This window comes from Coturnix japonica, chromosome 1, assembly GCF_001577835.2.
Source record: "Coturnix japonica isolate 7356 chromosome 1, Coturnix japonica 2.1, whole genome shotgun sequence".
Taxonomy (NCBI): Eukaryota; Metazoa; Chordata; class Aves; order Galliformes; family Phasianidae; genus Coturnix; species Coturnix japonica.
In genome coordinates, this window is record NC_029516.1 from 171,817,323 (window position 1) to 171,838,071 (window position 20,749).

Consider the following 20,749-nt stretch of genomic DNA (forward strand, 5'->3'; position numbering starts at 1 on the left):
CTTCCCTTTTCCCTTCCCTTCCCTCCCTCCCTTTCCTCCCCTTCCTCCCCTCCTCCCCTCCTTCCTTCCCCTTCCTTCCTTCCCCTTCCTTCCTTCCCTTCCTTCCTTCCTTCCTTCCTTCCTCCTTCCTTCCTCCTTCCTCCTTCCCTTCCTTCCTTCCTTCCTTCCTTTCCTTTCCATTCCTTCCTTCCTCTCCTTCCTTCCTTCCTTCCTTTCCTTCTTCCTTCCTTCCTTCCATATGCCTTCCTGCCTTCCTTCCTTCCTTCCTTCCTCCTTCCTTCCTCCTCCCTTCCCTCCCTTTCCCTTCCCTTCCCTCCCCCTTCCCTCCCCTTCCTCCCTTCCTTCCACCTTCCTCCCTTCCTTTCCTGCCCTTCCTTCCTGGCCCTTCCTTCCTTCCCTTCCTTCCTTCCCCGTGCCCTTCCTTCCCTCCCTTCCTTCCCTCCCTCCTTCCCTCCCTCTCCTTCCTCCCTTCCTTCCCTCCCTTCCTTCCCTCCCTTCCTTCCCTCCCTTCCCTTCCCTCCCTTCCTTCCCCCCCTTCCTTCCTTTCCTCCTGCCCTTCCCTTTCCTTCCACTTCCCTTCCTTCACCTCTCCCTTCCTTCCCTTCCCTTCCTTCCCTTCCCTTCCTTCCCTGTCCCTTCCTATCCCTTCCCTTCCTTCCCTTCCTTCCTTCCCTTCCTTCCCTTTCCCTTTCCACTTTCCTTCCCGTCCTATCCCTATCCCTTCCCTTCCCTCTCCCTTCCCTTCCCAATTCACCTTTCTTCCCTTCCTTCCCTTTCTTCCCTTCCTTCCCTTCCTTCCCTTCCTTCCCTTTCTTCCCTTCCTTCCCTTCCTTTCCTTCCTTTCCTTCTTTCTTTCTTTTTATCCTTATATCTTTATTCCCATTTTGAATTGAGTATAATTCCTTCATTTGTTGTCCCATACTATTATGAATTCCTAACGAAATGTTATCCTCTATCCATTGTTCTCTATCTCTACTTGTGTTTTCCAGTACATTTTTGGAAAAATAAATAATTTCTATCCACTCATTAGCAAAAGCTGTAAAAACAATTTTTGTAGGTTTCTTGTTTATATATGAAGAAATTGTGCTAGTTAGAATCAAATTAATCCAAATTAGGAACATTTTTAAATGTGCAGTCATGGTTTCAAATCTCCCTAGAATAACTAATGAAAATTATTATGACTTTCTAGTCTCCAGTATTTAAGAACTTTTTTTTTTTTTCTGATTTTGTATATTTTGTATATTCAAACCCAATTTTATTTAGATTTTGAACCTGGGAGAAAAATCATTGTCTACAGACATTTTTTAACCAAAAACTAGGAATACTGAACATGCCAGATTGTTCAATAAAAGAATGAAAATAAATTAGTGTTTCCATCTCAGAATTATGATTCGTAGAATGGTTTGGGTTGGAAGGGATCTTTAAGATTGTCTAGTTCCAACCCCCTGCTATAGGCATGGACGCATTCCTGTAGACCAGGTTGCTCACAGCCCCATCCAACTTGGCCTTGAATGCTTCCAGGGAGGGGGCATCCACAACCTCACTGGGCAACCTGTTCCAGTGTCTCATCATCTTCACAGTAAAGAATTTCTCCCTTATATCTAGTCAACATCGACACTCTTCCAGTTTAAAGCTATTTCCCCTAATTCTGTCACTACCTGCCCTCATAAAAGTCCCTCCCCAGCTTTTCTGTAGGCCCCTATAAGGTCCCCTCCGAGTCTTCTCCAGATTTAAGAACCCCAGCTCTCTCAGCCTGTCCCTGTAGGGGATGTGCTCCAGCCCTCTGATCATCATCTTGTATGCTTTCTTCTGAAACAACCTCTGGAATACTTTTGGTTTCCTGTATCAGTAATTTAATCAAAATTACATTTTTCTGTGGGTGAATATCCCATGTTTCGTGCTGATGCCATTTCAGGCACACAAAGTGTGCATCCTATCCATGAATTCAGCCTGTGTCTCAGGTCTGAGGGACATCTTGCTTTCATTTTGGTCTCCAGCAATATTCAGTCCACAAGAAAAGAAGGCTGGAAAAATTCCTTCCTTTAATAAAGTTTCCATAAGGCTGCCTACGCTACTCAATGCATGCCATTGACGTAGAAGTTCTGGGATTTACTCCCACACAGAAAATACTGAACTATTATGGTGGTGTCCTACAAAGTGGTCACTACCAGTACTAAAATCATTGTTTCTTTGACAGTAAATTAATTCAAGGAAATGTCCTGACCTGTCTTTTATTGCCTTTCTCTATCCTTCATATTTTATTGAAGTTACAATTAAATGCACAAAATAAAGACTGCTACTTTTACTTGCTTCTGTACCTTCCTTTATGAAGGTCAGTCTAATGTAGAATCCTGTATTGTTCTGTATCAGGAGATTTTTCCAAACACGACATGCCTCAAAGTCAAGCAGAATTCTTCTAGCCTTTCTGAATGAGAGATGCTTGAAGAGGATAATTTTTCCCTGATTGTCTCTGGGTAAAGACTTCCTCTTGAAATGATGCACTCATTGACAGATATGCAACCCTTGCAATTCAGACTCGTGTGTATCAGTACAATTATTTGGAGCATAATTAACAGTTACTTTGAAAAAAGCATACACAGGAGCTGATTCTAGTTTAGATCTGTATTAGAATTGTAAGGACAGATAAACAGCAAAGACATAAACCCATTGAATAAGACCTCATTTTCACAGTCTTTGTTTTTGCACAGTTTGGCACTGCATATTAGTAAGTTATTTGTTGCTTTTACTGTAAGTTCTATATATTACTGAAATTAAAACCAGTCTGAAAATAGTATCCCACTGGCTTGAAAAGCTACCTAGTATGTTGGATTTGATTCCTCTTAAAAAGGATATCTGGGGAACGGCAATGAATAAAACAAAAGCCGTGTCCAGAACCAGAAAAAAGGGGCTGAAAATGCCCAGAGGATTAAGTAAAGAGAGGTAATTAAGGTTTCTGATCTTTATGGAATGTTTCATATTATTAAAGAAAAAAAATAAATAAACTGATAGTTATTCCTATAATGAAACATAAAGAGTTTTCTCTTGTTGAAATACACTTAATGTACAGTATCATGTGGTGGGCAAGTATCTTCATATTTGACAGATTTAATGGGATTCACGGATTATAGTGGCATAGAGAATCCCAAATTGGAAGGAACCTACAGGGATTGAGTCTGATTCATGACTCCACTCAGTGTTCAAGAAGCCAGGATAGAGTCAGAATTTTACAACTCTTAAGTCTAGAGTAGATCAGTGAAATAAAGAAAATGTGAGATTGCAGACTGCTGCATTTATAGTCGTGTTATCAGATCTGTTCTTGTTTTTGTTTGAAAAACTTCTGGGGCCATTGCTTAGACCTTAGAAATAAAGATATCCAAATTTACAAGAGTTTTAAGGTAGTAAATGTGTGAGAGCGCTAGTTTATTTATTTACATTTCCTCTGTTTTTCTTATTACAGCTATTCATTGGAATCATGAATAGTTTCATGTTTGCACTGACACTGAGATACAATTTGATAATGAATAACAGAATGGTAGAATACTTTGGATTAAATTACAAGGGATGAAAGACGACAGTAGGCATCTGTTGCAGACCTTGAAATGAAAGAAAATATAAATTCCTTAGACCGGCTAGTCAAAAGCTGGATACAGGATACAGTATTCACGTGGTGCTTTAGCTGCCTAGACATCTGTTGGGTAAAAAAACACTGTGAAAGATGGATCTTCATCAGTTCTCATAAGTTGCACAGAGGAAAATCTTTATGAGGAAGAAAAGAGATAGAATTGAATTTGTAGTAATGTTTTATTACTAGCACTGATTAGAAAAAAAAAATAAAAATAGAAGAAAATATAAATTATGAAGCCAATGGCCACCAAATTCTTTATGAACTGTTGTTCAGAATTCAGTGCTATGAGTTCTCCATATTGGAGGAAAGGGATTTCAATTGGGATTAATCCAGAAGAGGTCTTCTATTGTCTATAGGTGTTTACATATCTATAGCTAGTTCTACTGATCTCTTTCCACGGCCACTGAAAATAGACAGTTTCAGAGTTTAATTTCTAAGACCAAGTTTTGATGCTTATTTCAGGATGATTTTAGTTGTATCCTGAACATTTATTTTTTATTATTTAATTATGTTTGGGAGAGCCTACAGTGGCTGGTTAAGGTGTGGATTGTAGATATCAGAAGGTACCTAAGAAAATTTCCACCTTTGGCCTGAGCTAAGAAAACAACAGAAATGGTTTGCAGGGAAAAAAAATCAGCATTGAAATTTTGGTTTCCATGGAGGTGGGCTTACTTCACAGGCTACAAGTTCTACAAGACTGACTGAATGGCTAAAATTAAGTGTAAGCTGTATACATTGAGATGCTAGTGGAACCTGTTTTGTCACAGATGCACTTATTGCCTTCATCAATCGTGAAGAACAAGCTAATTGTATTTGCAGCTAGACTAAGTACAAATTCCTGCACAGAATGGTGGAATAGAACATTGCAAAGTACCTTGTTTTATTTGAACCAATGAAAAATCCTGTTGGTATATTCCAGGTACACACTTCCAGTGATAACTTCTGCTCTTTAAAGAGGTTGATAGTTCCATTTTTCTTTCTGGCCAAAGCATTAGCATAGGAAAGCAGACTAAGTCTGCCTTTTGACATCTGCAATACTGAGTAAAAAAGAGTCCTAGAAGTGAACAAGGGTTTAGCAATCAGCAGAATCAAGGCAAGACATACAAAGATAAAAGAACTGAACTACTATGATCAATTGCCATTCATATCTTAACAATGGCCTTCCAACATATACCTCAAAATAATAAGTTATGTTTAATCACCAGGAAATAGTGCCAGGAGAATGGGAGATGTCAGAAATATGTGCTTGAAGTAACAAAATGAGATTTGACCTAGAAAAAAATGTAGGCTAATAAATCTGAGAGGGAAATAATCTAGAGAACAGTTATGAAGTTGGACAAAGATACCTGGAAAGCAGAAATGTCAAAAGAGACCTTGAGGTTTTTGCAGACTGCATATTATATATATATATATATATATATATATATATATATATATATATATATTCTGGAATGTTTGAGGATGACAAAAAGGGATGTTGTGATTTGGGTTTGTATGTGCACAGTCTTCATTCCTTTGTCCACAGGAAAGTGATTTTCTTGCTTTATGGCAGTGATGAGATTGCACCTTGAATCTAGTGATGGATGTTGACAAATTGAAAAGAATTCTGAGAACAGCAGCAAAAATCATTAATGGGCTGAACAGTCCTACTTGTATAGGAAAAAGAAAGACATACATTCAGAGGATAAGGAGAAAAGATTGTTTCTGTTACCCTAAGGTGACAAAGACAGGCACAATAGGATTATGTTAAAGACAAAAAGAAAATTTGAGCTGCAAATCAGGAAGAAATGCCTCTCACAGCATGACTTAAAAGAATTTTCCAAAGTTGATGGTGGAAGCCATTTAAGATAATTAAAAGGAGATGTCATCGTAAAGAAGTTAATCAGAACTCAATTTGTTCTGGCATTTGTTACAAGTAACTTATTCTGTTATTAAAAATTAAAGGAAACGGGAAGCACAACCTATGTTTTTAGTTTGTGTTTTTTGTGTATCTGACACCCTGCAAGTGTCAGCTATTGTGATGAACTGGCATAGAGCTAGTCGTCTGAACAGCTCTGGAGAATAAATATTAATATTAACTCCCTGTGATTTTCTGCTACCTTCCACTGGCGGCTTAGCTAAGAGTTTTATGAATTGGCTACAACATTTTAGCTGATGCATTTTGTGTATACACTTCTCTATTCAGCAGCATCGGTTAATACTTATCCTACCACCACTGAGATTTTAGCTGGATGAAGTCCTCCATTCTTGTTTTCTTAATGATGCAGTGGTGACAATCATCTAAAAGAAGTTTTGGATATCCTTATTGCTTTGTGAACACTTCCTTGCAGCACCAAGATCAGGGAAGAAATAACTTATTTAGATTGTCTTCCTATTTGAGTTCATAAGAACTTGGAATTCCATTAATAGTCAATAGAGAAAAGTATTCAAGAAAGTGAAGATCCTCAAAAGCTGTTTACAGAATGAAACCAAATATATGCAGAAAATAAGTAGGAAAAAATTGTTTACATTGAAAAGAAAAAACAAAGCTCCATCTCTTGCAGTTAGTTCAGATAACCTTCTAAAACATATTTCTAATCACACATAAATACATAGCATGCAGTACTTAGAGATTACTTGCTGAGAGGTTTTATTAAAAATAATAATAATAATGATAGCAAACAATTCTAAATCCTTCTGTTGTTTTTAAACTGTGTTTGAGTGGGCTACTTCATCAGATGCTTCACTATAGAGAAGCATTTGCTGTGGTAAGGGTATGGATTATTAAGCCTCCTCAGCTGTAATTTCAATTATCTTCTCATGAGGCTTTTTCACCATTTTACATTGGACTCCTTTCACAGCTAGAGCGCATGGCCAATAATGCAAGAATCTCATTTCTTCCACTATTTAGTTATGAAAAATTAATGGCAATTAACTTCTAACAAGTTGACAGGAAATAGAACCTTAATGCTATTAGAACCTTAAATTGTAGAAGCTCCATTTGCTTTTTTATCTCAAAATCTGTTAATCTGCTTTAATATTTATGGATGATGATAGTTATATTAATTTCTCATTATGTTCGCTCCTTTCTCCCTCTCCCCTCCGTTCTCTTCCTAAATGAGTCTTTTCCTTAAAGAATAAACAAACTGACTTGTGTAGATATCTCCCAAATGTGTGTTTGACTGAACTGTCAGGTGAATGTGTGCCATGCCATAGATCGTCTGGGACAGCATCTCAGATATTTCTTTATCCCTCTGTCATATGCAGGCCTGCAAGCAGATGTGATCTGGATAGGAAGAAGAAAAAGGGGTGAAAATCAGTCCCACAGAGCTGTGAAGTCACACAAGCAATAAGTAGGATTGCAGTGGACCGTGTTCTAAAAAGCTGGTCCACCTCTTCAGTCTCTCAGTAAATCTGTTCCCTTACAAAGAGATTTTGCAATGAAAGGACTTGGAGTCCTCAAGTCCAAGTTCTATCAGTTTTTTATGTAAATCTGATCTGCCATTTCCAGTGTATTTTTCTTACTGCTAGGAAGATTTAATATCAAAGGGTTTCTTTCCAATTAATTGCCTTATACTTCACCTGAAAATTTTTATTCACCCTAATGGAGAGAACAAGGGAGTGTGCACAGAAAGTGCAAAACAGCTCTGTGTCCAAGTTGAGTAGGATAAATTTTGTAGACCTCTTTCATGAGTCGTGAAGGTCATATCCCATTGACTTCAGTGGCACTGCACCAATATAATTCAAAGACAAAATTGTTCCAGTAAAGTTGGACCTGATTTCCTGTTGCACTTGGCTTTTAAGCCATCCAGTGGTGTGAAGTGAGTGCAAAAGTTTTCCTCGAGTGATTGTTCATGATTTTAGATTCTTTATGCATTTACTTTCTGGTTCACAAATGACTATTCAAGGAAGGCAACAGAGAAAAGGCTCTTTAATTTAATTCATCTGATCTTTCCTTGATTCCATGCCATTTTAATTTCTAAAGGAACATTTTCACATGTTCTACATGTCTGAAAGTATTTAACTTCAAAACATTTCTACCATTTTACAGCTGGAAAGGTATTTGAGTCTGCATATTGGACTGCTAGTCTCCCTCTGGATATATAGAGTTTGGTTTAGCATAGAAATGGAATACAGTAGCAATGTGGTTTTGCATAGGTTTGACCCAGTTTACCTTAATTTAAATAACTATATCAGCAATAATCTCACATGATTTGTTTTTGATAAGTGGAAGGAGAGTTCTTTTTAACCCACAAAAGACCAATTCATGCTAATGAGATGAGTCTATCTAACAAGAAGGGCAGTTTGGTGCTCTAGGATCCTATCTCCCAGTGCCTCTCTCCGCATTGTCCTTTTAGTATAGAATTGTAGCAATGGCAACACCTTAAAGCTTATAGTGGAATGCCATAAGGAATTTACTAATAGTGACTGGAAAGCTAATAAATATATTGCAGGTTTTTTATGATGTTCTTCTGAATTATATTTGCTAGCTGCTGCTGAAGAACTGTATGGCACTGAGACACTCTTAGTAGCCTAAAACTATCTATTAGCAGTGAGTTCCAGACACACTGTTGACTGCTGGTGCCAGACAAACTGTACTGCCTATTACACTGATAGACATATTAGATTCTTGTAGCTGAACAAGCACCAAATGGCTCTGCCCCCTTCTTTAAGAGATGGACCCACACCTTTTTATGTTCTTGTTGACACATTACCCTTCGGGACATTTTCTTTGGTTGCTGACCTATTCACCAAGTATCAGTGAAGTTCACCCACATCTTAATTGTTATGTGTAGGAAGACATAATAACTTACTATCCACTTACTGCTTTATGAATGCTCTTCCTGATGAATTGCATTGTGTATAAGTAATAAGCAATGGACTTCATTTGAAAAACATGTAGGTAAGTTGGTTGTTGTATGAGCTGATCTTTGGGCAGAAAGTAGACAAAAGTAAGATAAACACCTCCTTAACAAGAACAAAAGAAAAAAATTCCTGCCTTTCCCTCTGAGGCCATTAATTCTAAGGAAATAGGAGGGCCATAAGTCTTCCATGAAACCAAGTAACAACGTTTTAATAAGCATCATTAAGTCTTTAGATTGAAATAAGAGGCTATCTGCCCTTTTATCCCATATTATATTGCCCAGATTCCTCTTTGCCATCCTCGATGTGGTTAGATGAAAACCCCTTGTTTTCATATTGATCACTAAAAGCACTTTCCCCTTGTACCAGTTCACTGCATCACTTCTAAATGCAGTTCATCTGATCTCTCTAGCTTTGCCTGCTGCTCATTCAGGGCTACAAAAACTGTAGTTGCAGGCAGGTCTTGGAACCAAATGATCATGTTTCTTACCTCATTCCAGGGGATAACATTAGGATCTTTGTTTAGGTGGGATTCAGAGTAAAAATAAAGCTTACTTTGCTTTCCCATGCATGCCCACACACGTGCATGCCTATATATATACTGCCCTTCTTTCTCCACAATGGTTATTTGAAGACAGAACAGTAGACATCTGTGAGTGTTTGTGTGTGTGTGTGTGCATGCTTATTTCTTTTCAGTAGTTCACTTTTCAAGTGCTCACTAATGAGGAAGTGTAACTGCACTGAAATATGTTACCCCAAGTGCAGCTGACGTTCTTCAAACCTGGACTGAGTGGTTCTCAGAGTTACTCTTTTTCACTGACAAAGGGAAAGTTGCTATTTGATAAGGAAATTAAGTGAAACACACAACAAAGTTTTCAATTTAGAGGCTACTGAGAAATTATTTGTAAATAGCTCTTAGTTTGTGATGTACTGTTTACTTATAGTTGCTTGATTCTGCCTGTAGCTCTTATTTCCACTTGCAGTTTTTGTTTGTGTAGAATTTTACCAGTGTAAGAATCAACAGATCAGTTCTGCATTTGCATTCGCTTCTCTTTTATCTCTGCCAGATTAGCACTATATATATGTATATTTATCCAGGTTCTATCTCAAAGGATAACCATTTACAATGATAAGAATCAACACAGGATCCTGGGTTGCATCAACAGAGGAGTGACAGTAAGCAGGGAGGGGACTGTTCCCCTCTGTTCTGCCCTCATGAGGTCATATCTGGGGTACGGCATCTCTGGGGCTCTCAGCTAGAAAGACAGGGAGATGCTGGAGCTGGTCCAGAGGGCCATGAAAATCCTCAGAGAGCTGCATTTCTCTTATGAAGACAGGTTGAGGGATCAGGGCTGGAGAAGAGAAGGCTCAGGGCAGACCTCATTGAGGCCTTCCCAGTACTTCAACAGACCCTATATGCAGGAGGGGACCTGACATTTTTTACGGTCTGATATTAATAAGACAAAGGGAAATGGGTTTGAACTAAAAGAGGGGAGATTTAGCTTAGATATTAAGAAGAAACTGTTTACTCAGGGTGAGGTGAGACACTGGTACAAGCTGCCCATAGAGCTGTGGGTGCTCCATCCCTGGGGATGCTGAAGGCCAGATGGATGGAGCCCTGGGCAGCCTGAGGTGATGAACGGTAGCCAGTCCATGGCACAGAGGTTGGAGCTCAATGATCTATAAGGTCCATTCTAAATGAAGCCATTCTATGATTCCGTGATTCTGTGGTTTTGTGAACACAGATCAGTAGAGTATCTGCTGTATTCAAAGCAATCTGCAAGCTGCAAACACAAAATCACATGGAACATTTGTCTTTGAATAATTAAATCCTCCCATAGTTAAATTCTTACCAGTCTTTGGCAGGACATAGCCCCATCTTGTTTATATTAATGTTTCCAGCACAGCTAGATTTTACAATGATATAAGCAGCACTTTCTCTCCTGTTCCTCGTGCCAAGCACATTTCTATATATATCTGATACCTTGGATTAGGTTGTCAGCAAATGAGAACTACTGGTAATTCTGAGCCAGGCTTCATTCTCCCTGTTCCTTCCCACAAGATTTAATTGATCAGTTTCATCATATGCAGCTTAACCTTATTCAAGAATGTGAAAGGGCATATGGTTTCCATCCCAGAAAGATAATTGACCCCCAGGTGATTTCAGTAAAATGGGAAGTAAAAGAAATATAGCGGGGTTGTTCTTGGAAAGGACAAGAAAAGGAGGAAGGAGGGGAATGATTTCACCTCCGGTAGCTTTTTGAACTCTGAGCCCCAAAATCTCAGGTTTGATTAATGCGCTCAATCCACTCATTATGGGAAGGATCAGCTGAGGCAGGTCTCAAGGTCTCCTGGTCATGAAATCAAAACCCTAAGGCATCAGTGTGAACAACCTTTCCTATACCAGTCACTTACTCAGCAAAGAGCTCTCTTGTTCTCCCAGCCTGATCCCATCAGCACCCTCTTTCCCTAACAATGTTTGCTTTTAGAGAGATAATATTGTTCTTGATTCTCTTGTCTCCTCTAGGGAGACTAACTCCACAGGACTCCACTGGACGTTCAGTATAAATTGTTTTACTTGGATTCCTCTTCTCCATTTGCAAGTTGCAAGCTACTTTTTGTGTCTGATGTCTCTATGTTATGCTTTCCCTCCTGTGACATTGTGCCTATGCTGTACAGGCTGATGTATGATAGCAGAAAGGCTATTACATTTGTACATCAAATCCTATATCCATAGTCTGCCCTTCGCAGTCAACACATATTTGTAGACTTTCTATCTGATAAAGGTCATCTTCTGAAATGCAAAGGTGTAGAAGAATCTTCCTGAGTCTGAAGACGACAGTTTATTGCAGTGATCTTTGTTTCATTCCTTTTCTAAAAGGAGGTTCAGCATATTCTGGGCTGGTTCACTATTGCTTAACAAGAAGTGTGAACCATGACAATTTATTGCATTTGCAGCTGGGAAGATTTTGAGCAGGGACAAATACTGGAAAATTGGGAAGGAAATTAAAGAAAATAAATTAAGAATGAGTAGCAAAGACCTGTATCCTTCCACTAACTGGAAAAAGAAAATATGAAGAAAACATTTTTTATTTAAGTTTAGATGGAAGACAGAGCTTCAATTACATCATTTTCCTGTTTGTGGTAGAATGACCTGAAATATGAAGCCATCAAGCAGGGGGTGGAGCTGATCCCAATCTGGCACATCTAATATACTAAGCTAGACAACCTCAACTCTTTCCTCCCCAGCCCTATCAGCAAGGGTTCTGTTTGATGTGGCTGTTCAGTACTGTGGCATAAACAGCAGGACCTTACTTATTTGGTCCCTGCAACAAAATACAGTGGGGAAGATTATTCTGTCATGTGGTCCTGTCGACATGTGCTCAAAGAATCCCTGCTGGATAACACATTTCTTCTTTGAGCTGCCACTCCATTTAATATTGTACATGCTTACTGGTACCCTGTCCTGCTTTGAGTCCTGGCAAGGGCAATGCTGGAGAAGCCTGTCATCTTGCTATCAGGAAGCAACATAGCCTAGGTTGGAGATACTGTCCTATGCTGGGAAGCTGCCCTTTGATCCCTTTGAAAGAGCTTCTTCCTACACTCAGTTGTCAGATCTACTTCTAGCTTGGAGACTAAGCTCTTTTGAATCTGGAAATCCTGGCAAATGTTTCAAGCACCTGCCTTGCTTCTGGCTGAATGCTGAGCTGTGCTATGGTTTGGCTGTTGAACAGTATCGTTCAGGCTCTGAAATCCTGAATCTGTTGAGATGATTCTCCTGCAGTTCCATGGGATGCTCCTTTTGTCACCAACCATCTGCCAGTTCTTTTGGCTGCACAGGTATAAAGCATCTGTGCCAACCCAAAACAGTGTCAGCACTGAAAATCCCTCAGCAATGTGTGCTGTGTGCAAACAAAATACTTCTTTCCAAATACAGAGAAAATGTTCTAACATTCTGAGAAAAAGTCCCCAAGCCCCCTGGCAAAAGAGAAAAAGCTGTAATTCTTTCTTACCAATATAAAGAAATTAGATGATAAAGGAGGGGGGGAAATGTCATTTATGAAAGAATCAAAACATAATTAGTCAGCAAGATGTATGGAAAGGGGTTTATAGCAGAAAAATTCATATGTATTGAGTGCAGCTATTGTAGCTACATGTGGCCACTGGGTTTGGAGATTATCTAGTCAAATCTCAGTGCTCAAAACAGAGTCAGCTACAGCAGATGAGAGCTGTATCCAGTCAAACTTGAATATCATCAAAAATGGATACTATGCATCCTCCCTAGGCATCCTAGTTCATGAAGGTGAGGACTCCTCTCTAATTTGTTCTTGTGAGACTCTGCTTGCTGTGTTCAGTTCTCGGGTCTCCAAGACAAGAAGGACATGGAGCTGCTGGAGTGGGTCCAGAGGAGGCCATCAATATGCTCAGAGGGCTGAAGCACTTCTATGAAGAAAGCTGAAGTTATTCAGTTTAGAGAAGAAAAGGATCTGGGGAGACCTTACTGTGTCCATTCTGTATCTACAGAGGATTACAGGAAAGTTAGGGAGTGTTTCATCAGGGAGTATAGAGATAGGATAAGAAATAATGACTTCAAACAGAAGGAGGGTAGATTTACATTATATATTCAAAACCAATTCTTTTCTCATAGGCTGATGAGGCACTAGAACAGGTTGCCCAGAGAAGTGCTGGATGCACCATCCTGGGATGTGTTCAAAGCCAGGCTGGATGGGGCTTTGAGTAATTTCCCTGTAGTGGGAGGTGTCCCTGTCTGTGTCATGGGAGTGGGAGTGGTAGTCTTGAGGACCACTTTCAAACCAAACCATTCTAAGGTCCTGCCACAGACCAAAAACTTCATAGGATTCAAATGTTTTCAGTTTTCTGCTGCTGATTCCTTGATACAGGAGATGCATATGTAGAATATTAACCTTTATCCAGTACCCCAAAAAGCTGTCTTTACAAGGCTTGGCAACTGTTGGTGTCATAATTAGTGAAGTATTCATAAATATTCAGCTTTCTCAGCTGAAGCAGGACAACTTTTGTCCCCAGTATTATTCATCTCATTTAATAAAGGATGTATTGGTGGTACATTCAGAATCAAGAAGAGTTTTGTTAATGCAGGATAGTATTGATACTGTAGCCAATTGATGTGCCTGGTCCTACTAATGATAAATGAATCCGTCATTAGTTCATCTGGCATTACAGCTCAAGCCCTACATAAACATTTCTGGATATAGGCAAGGTTTTTGATAGCCAGTGTTTCAGACTTTACAGGTCATTGTAATTCTTCAAGACAGATGGATTTTCTAAATAGTAGACTGCAACAGAATGCTCGAAGTGGGAAAAACGGGGAAAAAAAATAATTAAAAAAAAGACTATTCAGGTGATGATTAGCTCTCTATTAAAGTTTGAAACCCATTGGAGGAAGAGCCTTTTTTTTTTTTTTTGGTTTAATTTCAACCAATGTTCTGAAAAAGAATAGAAGGGAAAGACCTTCTGTAGGATATTGATGGATCCAGTCATGTTTATTTTGACAGCTATGCCCAACTTGCCTTGTTGCTGCTGCTGGTTTTCTATCAATACATACACATCTAAGCATTGTGGACCAAATGTTCACAAAGACTAAAGCACACCACTGCAAATCAATCCCACTGAATTGGCAGATGCACAAAATTTGTCTCTAACCTAATTTTAATTAGCAACTCTCTCCAAAGTCAGCAGAGAGAGGCACCTTCGGAGGGCATTTCAGAGCAGGACTCTAACTCTGAGGCCAACGTTACACTTTATGACTACTCGCATTTCACCAAGAGTCAATGGCATTGATTCATAGCTGAGCAGAGAAGACTTTGCTTAAGGAGCAGTTCCAGTATCAATAAAACCACCACAGTGTGCTCTCTGTATCACAGTACTGCCATATGTATCTACTTATGGGGATTGGGCATGGGGGCTGAGAAGGGAATTGCTTTCCCGGGGCAGGTTAACGTAACAAAAAGCAAGCAGCTCTGCAGCCCTTGATCTCCCTAAAGCTCATAGTCTCAGCCTTCTTATGCTTGATTCTGTACTATGCTTCATTATGGAGTCTTTAAACACTTAAGCTAAAGATAGAGAAAGTCATTTAAAAAGAAAACAAAACTTTGGCTCCTATACTTGGATTTTTGGAGAAGTAAGGTTCTTTTGGGCTAAACTTATTAGATTTTGTAATTTTGTTTACATAGTATTAAAAAGTCCAAGCACTATGGAGTAGAAACTCAAAATGAATATTCCAACTCCAGGATATTTAATAACTCATGATAAATGAAGGCATTCAGAAATGGTGGTTCTAATTATTACAGCATTTTTGTGCTTTTTAATTTTATCTTCAAATACATAACTTGTATTTCTTATTTTGTCTTTTTTTTTTTAATAGTCATGTTTCAGGAGTTGCAGCTTCAAGAAGAAAACAGAAATTAATATTTGAAATTCAAGAAAATATTTTGAACTAGTGGCTTGATTTTCGATTTCTTTTTCATCTTTTTTGTTGTTGCTTAGTTTGTTTTTTCTTTTAACAAAACTTTTGTGTCAACGGGAGGTATTCAGAACAGATCTTCTCAATTTTAATTATGTGAGGAATATTGTGGTTCTCATAAATAAAACAGGGTTATTTAACATTCAGATTTTAGTTCAGGGATTTGAAGCAGCCTAGTGGGCTAAGACATATACTCTGCATTTCCATTCATTTACTAATAGGACCTTGTAAGGGCCCTCCACTTGCTCTTGAAGGACGTCAATTTTTCTTGTACTGTGATTCTTCTTTTCTTTATTAAATTAATATTGTGAATATGTTAGTAATGCTGCTGGTGGAGAAAAGATGCACTACTTCATTTTCTTCCCTGATGTAATTAATCGTAGCCCCACCTGCATCCATGAAACTACTATTTACCCCAGCTGAACATCTCCTCCTTCAGTTCAGTACTTATACTAACCCAGTTAAAAATAAGTGTTTTCTATTTAAACTTCTACTTTGTAAAGTGACAGTAAGTTGGGTAACTTGTAACACAATCAACATATACAGCATTGTCTCTACTTGAATCCATTCATGCCAGCTCCTAATAATCAAAGCATAACAGCCTCTTGGAAATGTTTTAGTTTTTACAAAAATAACAAGTATATCATCTCAAAGATGTACATGCCCAGCATTCACTCATGTGCGTAAACAGTGTACAACATGGAAATTTAGACATACCAGTGCAATCTAATACCTGAAGCAGTACTTGTGGGAAGGGGTAGTGTGCACGCAGTGCCATGTGGAGAGCAGCAATTTGGTGAGGCAGAGAACTCTGAGCTGTTTTCAACTCATGACTTGTAACAGCGAATGATTTAGTTTTATTATACATCCAGAGCCATCTGAAATGAGCAGATACTTTGGAGTTGTCCAAACTTGTTTAAGGGACTGGCAAAGATGCAGGATCTGCTTTCTGGAGGGGCAGCTGAAGGACATTCAGGGTAATTAGGGTATTTCTAGGGGATCCAGACCATTTTGTGTGGACAGCCAACGTGAGCTATGTCTTACATCTATAGTTACAATTTTTCCAAGTTATTTTTTGATAATGCAGAAGAGCAAGTTAATTGTTACCAGAAGCAACTGGTCCATAGCAAAATCGTATATTGGCATGTTTTCACTTCTGTGCCGCATATTCCACCTCTGAATGTTGTCACTAAATAAGTGGTATTGTCCAAACACACCTCACAATGAAATTATATCAGGGTGTAAGTGTCTGCAAAACTAAAAACTCTGTTTGAGATGCCATTAAATAATGAGCTGCTAAAAATAAAGCTCAAGATGCTACCGACTTATAAAATAAAGTGAAAAATATGGGCTGGTACAGTCATTTTTTATTCATGTTGAAGCAATTGGACTTTCCTATGTATAAAACACTGGACTCTTTCCCTAATTTCTTTAAAAAAAAACAATGCAAGTCTGTAAAAACTCCATTATTTTACCGATATCTTAGAATAAGTAAATGAGCTTTATAACCAGCATTAAGCATGCAATCTAGAAAGGAAGAAATACAGTAATACATTTGTTGCTAGGCAGTTTGTTTCACTGAATGCATATTTTCTCATCCTTGAGGTTTAAATCTGAGTACATACCATCTTAGGCTGTCTTTTACACTCACTTTGAAGCATCTCACAATAGGTGTACAGCTGCTCCTTATCAAAGAATCATAAAACCATAGAATGGCCTGGGTTGAAAAGGACCATAATGAAATTATCCAGCCTTTAAGATCATATCTAAATGGTAAAGCCACCAGTGAGCTGTGGCACATCCTATGTTCTGATCCAGGAGCATCTTGAGTAGGAACAAGGCTGGTTGACCAAATTTTGTTCCTGTGGAAATCAAAGCATGAGAAGACAGCCTGGGGGTGGATGACTTGGAAATATGGAAGAAGACATTAATTTTCTAGTATCAATATATACCTAAAGACAGATGCCAATTGCTGTTCTGTTGAGATGGTAATCTCTGAAAAAGGTTGTGGTGGTATTTTACTGCACTTTTTTTGTGCAGGTACTTTCAATTACTCACAGACAGGGAGAGTCTGTCTGGGTCTTTGGAATTATGAAGGCTCATACCAGGAATATCCTGACAGTTGCCAAGCAAACAAACAACCTTTACAATCCATGCCAGTTTTATTCTGACACACAACACCTGGCTCCTTTTCTGTAGTGAGAATGGTTGGACCATTGCAGTGGCACTCTGATTTTTGTGGATCGTGAACAGAAAAGGGGATTGAGAAGACACCATCCGAGTTATTCTGGCACATGACTTGAGTGCTTTCTATTCTTAGACAAATGAGGAGATGAAATATGTAAGTACACCATCTTTTTTTTTTTTATTATTATTATTATTATTTTAAATTTATTTGTAGTAATGAAAGAAAACAATAAAAATTTATTATGTGTATGGGTTTTATACATTTATCATATTCCTTCCATATGCTTTTATACCCAAGTGGAGTTGATAAATCAAGTAATTTCTTGTGGTATTTCAAAGCACCATTATTTGCCTCTTGATTTCCTCCTTGGTTTTCTTTTAAGAAACCAAAAGAACAAAACACACAAAATTGTATTTGCAGTGTCATTTTAAATTCATTGTTTAATAAATTGTTATCACTTGAAAAAAGACTTTTTATTTTTTTCTGTATTGGTAACAAGACGTTTAACTAATGAGACTGAATCAAGACAAGAAATGCTCCCAGGTTCCTGAAGCTTGAATAAATGATGTTGACATGTCAATGTATTGTTCTAGAAGTTCATTTGAAGTGTAAGAAATAACCAGCATTTAATTTCATGGCAGCTCATATACTCCTTAACATAATTTATTCTTGACTATTGCGCCTCTGTTCTCTCACCAGCATTCCCAACTGTCCAAACACCCACCAAAAGTCACCTTTTTTCTTTTCAGCACTCTCAGTACAAAGATAATGCTTTGCTCACAACAATTACAGACTTCATATTGACTTCCAGATTGATAAATCTATCTTGACTTCCACCAACTCTTATTCTGAATGAGTGTAACTACCACTGATTTTACAATACCTTGTGGATCTAGTAATTTTAACTCGTCTAATGATGTTGCATTAGATGCCTCCACAACTGTAATGTTATTTCTATTTAACAAATAATAAATAGAACTTGTCAGCCACAGAATACTGTCTCTCAATTCTGTGAGCGCACATCCCAAAGTATTTCAGAAAGTAAAAAGAAAATCAATAGAAATTTGGCATATTATTAAAGTGATGAACCGAGGTTTTAAGCAGACTCAATAGATAGACAGATAGATAGACAGATAGAAAAATAGACAGACATACAGATAGATAGATAGATAAAAGTGGAAAATGTATTTCTACAGCTTCAAGTTAGAAACTCCACATTTCAAAGTACAGAAATAAATTAACAGGAGCTATAATGGCCTGACTTGTGTGGATGGGGCTAAGGGTCTTATAACATTTCTGGTTATGAAATCCAGCACTGAAGAAGGTCTTTATTCAAACATAGTTTCAATGTATAGCTTTGCACTTCATGTATGTATTGATTTTCTGTTGGTTCTAAACCAACAGAATGCTTGTATTCTTCCCTCAGCCCAGGCTATAGTTATATATTTCATATTTTGATGTTTATACAGTAATGAGATGAGTCTGGACTTGTGCAGCTTTGGGGAAGTTCTTTAAAATACACATTTTAACAGTGACAGGCACATTGTTTTTGAAATGTCTTTATTAAGATAAATGTGTTTTAAGGAGTGTTTAGATTTCTGACTCTATCTGACTGATTTGGTAGACGTTGATATAGCAGAAATATCACTATATAAAGCCTCTTTTTCTTTTGGGGATTCCTGGAGATATATCAATAAAAAGAAACCATAGCCTAGACATCTCAACTGTGTTAGAGAGAAAAAAACAAAACAAAACAAAACAAAAACAGTATTTTTCAGGACAAATGAAAAGTGTGATGAGGCAAAAGGGAAACACTATTGTTTTTGTTTCAAGAACTAAATGTAATGAAGAGGCTGTGAATGCTAAAATGGAGCAGTTGGCTATTTTTTCAGACATACGGATACTCAAAGGACACTGATGATACTATGACGTATCTCCATGTCTCCAGCTTTTGTATCAGAGTTTGTTCTGTCTCACTCCTGGAGCAAAAAGACCTCACAAGTATCGTGACTTGCTAAAGAGAGGGAACAAAACATAACTGGAACAAATTGTAATTTTTCCCCCTAAAAACTATCAACCTAACCTAGACTTCTTGACAGCTATGAAAACAAGCCAAGATTAAATTAAAACTCAGTATTGTGCTGGGGGTAACCATTCCCTGCCAGATGTATCATAGGTACCCTGCTGTGTGCATGGATATTTATAGATACATCTATACAACACAAGCAGTCAAGGGAAAACAACATGTTCATAAGATGTGTTAATATCTCTTTGCCCATAGTAAAACATACAGTGTTAATACATTGTATTATCAAACAAAAGTGAAGGACATAAATGAAGAGTTACTCCCATAGCAGTTCCATACTTCAAAGACATTAATCAGCACTACATGACTGTGCAGTGAATGCGAATCTACTCAGCCTGGTTCCCAGCAGTTACTGTTTTGACAGCAAATCATGTCCACCAATATCTATATGGGGTACTCTGATTACTGGGGGAGTCTGAGTTATCAGAACCACGCATCTCCATGCTGCAAGGATGGAGATTTACATTTGAAATAGAAATGGGATTATAACCTCGCAGAAATGCACAAGGGTTATAAATGGATTTTATCAGTGTGCTTGGCGAGTTTTGAGTTCCTGCAGAAATGTTGCCACATAAGGATCTCCTCTGATGTACTCAGATATCAGCGTGAATAGCCTGGTAGACAGACCAGTGCACTGGGGAAGCAAGGTCAAGGCTTCTGGAACAATAGGAGACATAAAGATTCAATAATAATATCTTATTATTCTATCAAATGATGTCTGCAGAACATTTTAAAATCATTATGCGAAGGACAAAGGATGCAATGTATATAGTGAGAGGCTAAAGGCTGACATTTCTATAGAGCATTTAATTAGCAGAATTCCAAGCAAGCCTGGCCTTTGGAAGAAAAATAATCTCTGGTTGCACACTGGGCATGTTGAACTTCCATAATAAACACACAGAGAACTCCTGTAGGGCATCTACTGAATCAACGCCATTGTTTTGCTGGTGCCATGTTCTCAAAGACCTCAAGGTTGAAAGATCTTCTATAACAGTGAACTCTGTTTTGCTTACTGCAAGTAGGGGGTTGGTGGAGACATGAGACAGGAGCAATCATTTATCATTTTTATTAAAGATATTTCTCAAGCTTGTTGGAGCCCTTGGCACAACTGATTTTCAGTGAGAAGGCAGCATATATCCAGGTAGGAGTATCTTCCCCAAGAAAGTTCAACCATCATTCAAGGGACATAGTTTCTTGTGTCAAGAAGTGTCCAGATGAACAGTAATTAACACATTTTTATTGGTTCTACTATAAAATTGATAGCTTCTACTTCTATCAGCAGTTACCATCCTTTTCCCTGACAGACAATAATTTGATGTGCCCAGGATGCCAAATTAATGGACTGCAAAATAAAGCCATTTTTACCTCATAAGGGTACACTACTATTGTTATGATAAGGAGACACAGATACTGACCAGAGATGAGCATCTGACCATGCCCTCTGTTCTCACATTATATCCTGCTTGGTTTAGTCTCTTTTCTATCACATTTTAGTTACAGATCTTG

At 38.2% G+C, this 20,749-nt stretch overlaps 1 protein-coding gene across 16 annotated transcripts in view; it reads left to right on the forward strand.

Annotated features, from left to right (window-relative positions):
- The window catches only part of TENM4 (teneurin transmembrane protein 4), a 1,512,248-nt gene that overhangs the window by 997,666 nt on the left and 493,833 nt on the right, over positions 1 to 20,749 (forward strand). For 13 of the 16 annotated variants that reach the window (XM_032442260.1, XM_032442267.1, XM_032442273.1 and 10 more), the window contains one exon: positions 17,169 to 17,310. The exons of the other annotated variants lie outside the window; for them this stretch is intronic. The gene's annotated coding sequence lies outside the window, so the exon portion shown is untranslated. The remainder of the gene's footprint in view (positions 1 to 17,168; positions 17,311 to 20,749) is intronic. 16 annotated transcript variants of the gene reach the window in all.